The sequence below is a fragment of the Schistocerca gregaria genome, chromosome 4, assembly GCF_023897955.1.
Source record: "Schistocerca gregaria isolate iqSchGreg1 chromosome 4, iqSchGreg1.2, whole genome shotgun sequence".
In the NCBI taxonomy this organism is placed as follows: domain Eukaryota; kingdom Metazoa; phylum Arthropoda; class Insecta; order Orthoptera; family Acrididae; genus Schistocerca; species Schistocerca gregaria.
Genome location: NC_064923.1, coordinates 670285326 through 670294241, shown reverse-complemented (window position 1 = coordinate 670294241; position 8916 = coordinate 670285326).

Sequence of the window (8916 nt, the reverse complement as noted above, 5' to 3'; positions counted from 1 at the left end):
ACTTTTCCAGCAGATGGTGTGGTTTTGAATTTTTTTTTCCTTGGGTGAATTTGCATGATGCCACTCCATTGATTGACTCTTCGTCTCTGGTGAAAAACGATGGAGCCATGTTTCATCACCTGTCACAATTCTTCCAAGAAATTCATGTCCACCATTCTCGTACTGTTCCAAAAGTTCGCTGCATACCGTTTTCCTTGTTTCTTTGTGAGCCACTGTCAACATCCTGGGAACCCGCCTGGCACAAACCTTTCAGTATTCTGCAAACACTTCCTTCCCCTATCCCAACGTAGCGTGACAATTCTTTCACTATGATGCGTCTGTGAGCGGTTACCAATTCGTTAACTCTCTGCGCATTCTCTGGAGTGTGTGCAGTACGAGGCCTGCCGCTGCGAGGACAATCTTCAATATTTCCGTGCCAGATTTCATCACGTAACCTGCTCGTCCACCGACTAACTGTACTGCGATCGACAGCAGCATTTCCAATCCCCTTTTTCAACCTCTTGTGGATGCTTCCCACTGTCTGGTTTTCACAGCACAGGAATTCTATTACAGCACGATATGGACCGAAGTCAACGTACTCACTAATCCCAAAGTTGTTTCACTGGGGTCCGGTCTGGATTCTGGCTTAGCCATTCCATTTCAGGAATGTTCTTGTCCACGAACCATTGCCTCACAGAGGCTACTTTGTGCCACGCTGCATTGCCATGCTGATCATCGTCTCCGAATTGTTCCTCTACTGTACGCAATACATAATGTTCTAAAATGTGTTCTCAACACGAAAAATACCTACTGGCGTAACACCACCTTCTCCGTACTTCAGTGCTGACACTATATACAACGCCAGGCAACGTTCTCAAGCATTCGCCAAACCCAAACTCTTCTGTCAGATTGCCACAGGTTACAGTGTGGTTCGTGACTCCAAATCGCTACAGTTTAGTAATCGACTGTCCTACGCACTGTTATTGTGATAGCTGGACTGCTGGGAGCACTGCGTGAATCACGCATGATTCCTTCCGTCGATTTCATGCACTTTTTAGCAGCTACTCTCTGCAATGCTCAGTGATCCATACCCGTTAGTGCATGAGGTCTTCCTGGCCTTATTTTATCTGTGGTAGCCGTCCCTTCACGTTTCCAAACCTACTGTCAACTTGCTTAGCTGTAGAATGGTTGAGATGTCCCTCATGGATTTGTTACTAAGATGATACCGCTTGTCTACGTTCTAAGCCACTCTCCTGAACGACCGACTCTGCTGTTACTCCTCCTCCATCGACAGCACAATAACCCCACCTCATTTTATAGTATTGGAACCGCCTCTCATGACATCTAATTGTCAATTCTGCATTACATAAGTAGTGTCCGTACTCTTAACTAGATAGTGGTCTCTGTGCAACTTGCATCATACGTGCCTGAACACAACATATATAATTTATATGCATTACTTCACACAAAAATACGTATCCTAGAAGGCGGTCCATGTAAACAGCATGGCGGTAGGAAAAAAAAAGTTTCTGCTACTACACTTACGCCGCTTATCCTTACCTTGTCTGGCACAGGATACTATATTTACCCCCCTCTCAAGGAAGAACGGCATCGCTGACCTTTCATATGAATAATTTCCCTGATTTTTCCGTCATGGCCATATAGCGACATATACATGGAGGAACTACGTAGTATGTGGTATCTCTTCTGGAAATGTTGACTGCCCGAACATTTCGACGCAGTCGTCGACCAAGCAGTATTTGTGGCCTACTTATGACGATACACATGACCACAAAAGAGGAAGGCTGGTTATTGAGATGGGAAAGGAAGATTTCTGGGGAATGTGGACAAATGCAGGACTACAGACGCTTTTTGGACAGGTGAATATTGTAGTGAAAATCAAGCAAGCAGGAATAAGATGGCCTAGACATGTACAGAGAATGCCAGAAACTCGAAGTGTTAAAGAAGCCCGAACGGAGAAGGAGAAGAGGAAGAGACAGAAAGGTGGCTTGAAGATATGGAGGAGGATATCAAAGCAATGAGAGTCAGAAATTGGAGAAGGAAGCGATGGACAGAGAAAAATGGAGGTAGGAGACAAAGGTGGACAAGGTTCTACAAAGACTGGAACGCCAACCAGCGAGTAAGTAAGATAATGACTATACAGTCGAAACAAAATAATTTTGTAAACGTCGAATAAAACAAATTTTACAATCAAAAATAATGTGCTCACGGATGCTCTCAATTTGTAACTTGGGAAAGAACAAAATTATTTAATTTTGAAAATGATCCGTGTCACCTGAAGACCTTAATGTGTGGTAAATATTTGTGGTTGCATTAGAAAATAAACATTTCACAAAATACTATCAATCATGGGTTTTGTTTGCACTAAGACAACATTAGCATTCTTTCCAATACCTCAGATACTTTGGTCTTATTACTGCTGTGCAGTCCTAAGTACCTAGGTAATTAGTGAACATTATCGATAAGGAACTCTTCACAGCTTCGCATTATCTCAACAAAAAAAGAACTAAAATATATGGTTATCATCCTCGATGAGTACGCTGAGAAGTGTAGAAGTGTCCCAGTACGAAGCAAGTCATTCTCTTGGCTAAACGCTCTTCAAAAGAGTGAGAACATATTTCCACCAATGGTAATACACATACGTGAGCAGGAATTAGATCTCTTGAATCGTTGCTACTATGATGAACTAGTGAAACCATAAGACGCTAGAATGTTCATGTCATTACCGTCGTGGCACAGAAAAGCTATTTCCATAGCGTGGGACGACTTACAGACAGGAGCCGTCTAATTGCTAGGGCTCTTGGTGTACCGTCCCATCCACTAAATGTAATGCGAAGGGACGGAGAAGAAAATATGAGCAACGGTAGCTTTCCTCGACGCGACGTTTGCCAATTCAGAGATGTCGAACCTTACATTCTTCTACACCTAGAGACATTCTTCTAAGGTCCCAGTCATGTATGAGAACGTCCCTCTCGGGATTTCTGCGCTCTACAGAGCCCTGCTGAAAGACTCCTGGCTTACCAGAAAGCGTCAGTACATTGTCATAAGTTCTTTTGTTGCAGAGACAACAGGACGAACTGCATCGAGTAGCGTAATGTTCAGGACAAAAATGCTGACAGACTTCATCCGTTCTAAACCGCTTGGCATTCTGGAAGGTTATCTACCTGCCCAATGATCCAGTGGTTTGGGACAACGGGTGTATTGTCAGCACAAACTGGGAAATGCTACTGAAATTAATGAAACCGTCATGTCGTTGTAGTAGTCCAGGAAGACAACCACGACGGCGTAACAGCCTGTGGTACCAACGCACTTTCCCTAGAAGGAGCGGGCGGCGAATGGAACACCTCCGAAGAAACAGCGGAGCCCATGGCACCAGAAATGGGGGAAGAAATAGCGAGCAACGTAAGTCAGTAGTGTTGTTAGATGAATAGTAAAAGCGGCAGCACGCTACTCCCAGCATTAGTAGCGCTTGCTTTCGTGAGCAGATTCAAGGTGCTATGAAACAGCACATTTGCGAATAGCTCCGCGGAAGGCTTCTGGAATAATGTTATCAGGAAGGCATCAGACAACCTGGAAGCGGACAATACCGCGAACAGAAAAAGAGATTGCAGGTGAGCCTTTCGCGGAATAGAGCAGCAGCGGGCTGAAAGCTGGCGTAACAAAGCCACTTCCGCGTTCAACGACGGGGCCGTCCATCGACATACTGACAACATTCAGCTGTGTATGCGGCGGCGGCTGCACAGCTGCGCTGGACATATGATGAATGATTTCGGCTCAGTGCTCTGTCCAAAGATACCTCTAGACAGTGAGGTTTTAGCCGTTCACAGTAGATCAGTTCCTAATTTTGATGACACGTGTTAAGGTTTTTGGCCGATTATTTAATGAAAGCTTATTACAGTGTTCACTGGTCTGTATTCTTTGAAATTGTGACTATAGCAGGAGTAAAATTTAGGGATCGAAAGGTTAAGTGCAACTTTAAAGAAACCAGGCTTCGGTTCTAAGAGTCGAAGGACATGGAGGAAGAAGTTGTGAAGAACTATGCTGTCTAAAAATAGCAAATATGAACCAGTACAAAATACAGATTGATTCTTGCAAGTAGATAGATAGCAACCAGCCATTTTTTATGATGCTGTTTATGTACATAAATAGTGCCGTCACCAGTTCGCGAACCGACACGTTCACTAGGAGACTGCTTGTTCACCTTAAGGTATATTGTTGTTGTAGTTGAACCGGATGACAGTGTCTTGAAAGGAAGATATAAGAACAACATCAGCGAAAACAAAACGATGATAATGGATTGTAGTCGAAATAAATCAGGTGATGCTGAGGGAATTAGATTAGGAAATGAGACAATGAGTAATAGATGAGTTTTGCTATTTGGGAGCAAAATAACTGATGTTGTTCGAAGTAGAGAGGACATAAAATGTAGACTGACAATGGCAGTTGAGACAAGAAGAGAACATTAGGTTTCGAAATGTGGTGCGACTGAAGAATGCTGAAGATTAGATGGGTAGATCACTTAACTAATGAGGAAGTACTGAATAGAATTGGGGAGAAGAGGAATTTGTGGCACAACTTGGCAAGAAGAAGGGATCGGCTGGTAGACACATTATGAGGCATCCAGGGATCACCAATTTAGTCCTGGAGGGCAGCATGGAGGGTAAAGATCGTAGAGGGAGACCAAGAGATGAATGAACACACTAAGCAGATTAGAGGTACGTAGGTTGCAGTAGGTATTTGGGGATGAAGAAGCTTGCACAGGATAGACTAACATGGAGAGCTGCATCAAACCAGTCTCTGGACTGAAGGCCACAACGACAACAACAGTTCACATTGGTTTTCACCTTTTATTCCCTCATATGATGAAAATTTCTTGCGGTGCTGGTACCCTACAACCAAAACATAATGTGAGAAACTGTCTATTTAAGTGTACTTCTACCTCATAAAGATTTCACATTATGTGAATAAATTATTAAAGAGAAAATGTTTTAGTTACTTGCGTCGAAAATTCCGCGCCGCTACGTTGCGATGCTGACTACTGTTGTTCATGCAACAGCGAAGACTATATGAAGCACTTTCTCTCTCATATATATATATATATATATATATATATATATATATATATATATATATATATATATATATATAGTTTAAGTTAGTTCAAGTACTGTGTAAGTCCAGGGACCAATCAATTCAGCAGTTTGGGCCCTTAGGAATTCACACACATTTGAACATTTTTTTGCCCAGTGAAAACACAAAATACTATTGCAGAACGTGACTCTGTGGATCTCTTTGACTAAAAACTAAACATAAGTGTAAATGTAAACATAAATCAACTAAAGTGGAATACCTCTGGGGGTTACACCTTGTAAACAAAGGGCGGTGTTCAAGCGTGTATGAATCCCTATGGGACCAAACTGCTGAGATCTTCAGTCCCTAGACTTAAACACTACATAAACTAACTTAACCTAACTTACGCTAAGAACAACACCCATTCCCGAGGTAGAACTCGAACCTCCGGCGGGGGGGGGGGGGGGGGGGGGGGGGGGGCGTACAGTCCGTGACATGGCGCCTGAAACCGCTCGGCCACTCCGTGCGGCAAAGACGGTGTCGAAAAACTAATAGGTGCAGAGAAGATAAAGCGAAACAAAACGTGTATTTCAGAGTAAGTCTTAGGATTGTGGAGATATTTGGTTGAGTTGATGAATAGGTAAGTTAGAGTAAATATTTCCGGTGATATACAAACTCTTTTCTGTAACGTTTATATAGCTTAAACCTTGTACTGATTTATGTAGTCAGGTAAAATATTGAAAACATATAGTCTAATAATTATGTCATTAATAGTGGCTAAATTATATATAAATAACAATTTAGGCTGTCTGTTCAATTAGTGTCTACACAACAGCCCATGGGCATACGAAAAGTATGATACCTAATACGAATAGTAATTGGAATTCACATTCGTAATCGGATTAAAACTATGAGGCCAATATGTGTTAAGTTTGGTCCAACTCTAGACTGTTTCCGCGTTGGCCAATAATGCAAGTAATAAACAAGAGAGGATCGTCAGGGGGGGTTTTGAACTTGTATCCACGCGACACGAGTATGTTGTCTTAACCAATGCGCCACGCCGCTCTGTGACGTATGTGCAATGTACAGTGCGTTTCCAGAACGTTTTCAAATCAAACCGGTAGATAGCGAGCGAAAATGATACGTTATTATGTCGCAGCTGCAGTGTAAGCAAGATCGACTCGGACAGGAGATAGCGAGCGAGGATTACAAGTGTCGTACGCCGTTTATACGGTACATCGCGATGGAAACAATCAGGTGTGAATGATAAGTTTATACCCGCCGTTCACTTCATGATACGAGCTGCCACGGCGCGATAGCATCGGACAGCCGGAATTTACATAGCGAATTCCTGCCCGTTCATCGACATGGGCGGCATGCGGGCGTGTAGCGAGCAGAGCGCGCCGTGGTGGGGGTAAGGAGGACGGCCTCAAGTATTTTACTAGGGTTTCGAAACGGAGCCCGCGGCCGCGTGCATTATACGCCGACCCGCGCGGGGTCGGGTTTCAGCGCAGGCCGATGCACGCGTGAAAGTGCGACCTCTCAGCAGCAATTAGAGCTGTTTGGATATGAGCGCCTTCACGGCTTCGAGGCGTATCGGGTTGCCGCGTCGCAGGGGCAGCGGCCCGAAATCAAGGCCAGGCCGGCAGCATCGCACAGCGCCGTTTACTTACCTGTTGTCCATGTCTACACTCAGTTCTTTGCTGTGGAATTCTTTTCTGGAGAACAAACACACAAAATATGAGCACAACTTTCAAACTAGAAAAATGATCCATAAGAACAATAACTAAAGGCAAGGAGATACAAAGTGGAACAGGGCAGTGCCCATCCACTGCACGGACATAATCCATCACAGCAACGGCTGAGATCGCGAAAGAGCTTCCTGAGAACATCCGAGGAGCTCACCATTTCACCAGAGAAGGCAAAGCTGGAGCTATGGTCGACGCCTCACCTGCAGACACCAGAAGCTGAAAACTACCACCTGGACACAACGAGAGCTGGCTGGTGTGGAAATCTTTAAACAGATTACGATCAGGAGTTGGACGAGCCAGAGACAACCTGAAGAGATGGGGCTTCATAACAGAAGACACGTCCTTTTATTGTGGACAAGAACAAACCACAAGCCACATGCTCCAGTGCCTTTTGTGTCCTACATCCTGCACGAAGCCTGATCTCCTGCAAGCCACTCCAAGCGCCTTGGAGGTTGCAAAGTATTGGGCACATGTTTAAATGGTTCAAATGGCTCTGAGCACTATGGGACTTAACATCTGTGGTCATCAGTTCCCTAGAATGTAGAACTACTTAAAAAAAAAATATAAATATATATATATATATATATATATATATATATATATATATATATATATATATGTGTGGGGGGGGGGGGGGTGTTTGTACATATTTATTGATGTGTATGGCTACTGTAAATTTGTATGTTTCTGACTCGAGAATAAATATAGATCAGTAGCACACAGCAAAAATAACCTCGACAATTTCAGCATGAGCGTGGAACAAGACGTAGATGATATCTGGTTGCGCAGGACAGAGCGGATCAGGTTGTGGGAAGGGGCCAAGATCAGTTACGGTTACTTACACAAGAAGACAGAACTTTATTCCCCGAAAACACAATGCGCAGTTTTCTCTATATTAAAAAAAAACAAAAAAAAAAAAAACAAGGATCAATTCACGGCTCAGGACCGTAGTAACTTCTCAATAATAAGGTTTAAATAATTCCTTTTAAAACACAAGGATATAGAGAAACGGCTTGTCTTTCAGATCAACAAAGGAAATTCTTTAAAAGGTAAGCATTTACCAATTTCGGCTAATTAAGAAAAATTCAAGTTAATTCTTCCGCTGGAAGCCCAGTTAAAATAATTTTTTCTTTACACAATAAAAGAGAGACTTTAAAGATAAGCCTTTACACAGTACAACAGAAAAAATATCTTAAGATGTCCAAATTGGTGCTTTTCATTTATTATCTTAAGAAAAGTTGAAGTCGGCTGAAGGCCCAAACAGTTACTCAAGAATAATTAAAGACAACCTTAAGATAAACATTTACAGAACACGGCTGAAGGCCGTTTCAAGAATTCAAGATAATCGAAGAGAAACTTTACAGACAAGGATTTACATATTGAAGCCACAGATTCTGAAACAAACGCAGCTGAAGGCCTAAATGCAGAGCAACAAGAATTTTAAATGAAACAGGACTGAAGTTCTAATCTTAAGATGTTATGAAGTTCGGCTGAAGGCCATATAAATACACGACTGAAGGCCTGGCACAGTACCTGCGACCAAATAAAATGACAATCACAGACAACAAACAGTGGTGCTCAGCAACGTCCCAAAGGTCGGCCTGGGGAGGAAACTCTAACAACAGTTTAGGTGAGACAGGCAGCCAAGCGTAATACTAAATAATCGGGTGGCAGCACGACCTAGGGGCGGCTGGAGAACCAACCAACAACCTAATCAATTCCCTCTCGCAACCAACCGACTTGCTACTCCAATACGCAGACAGCATTCAACTGCTCGGCGGAAATCACAAAACCTACACACGGTTCCACGTAAACACTTGTACCAAGAACTCCGACAATCCTGAAACCAATCACCATGGGACAACAAAGAGAAATGACTTGTCGACATACACAAGTTTCCATAAGCAGACGTCCGATAAGACGACCGACCGAACGACGAACCAAGGTGGTCCGCACTAAAAATGTGTGTGTCGGCAACGGTCGGGCGAGTCTTGGCTGTCCGAAGCTCACTGCAGCTCCATCCTGGCTCAACTGCATGTCCGTTCGGAACTCGGAGACACGATGACCCGGGCACACTGGCTCGGACCCAACCATG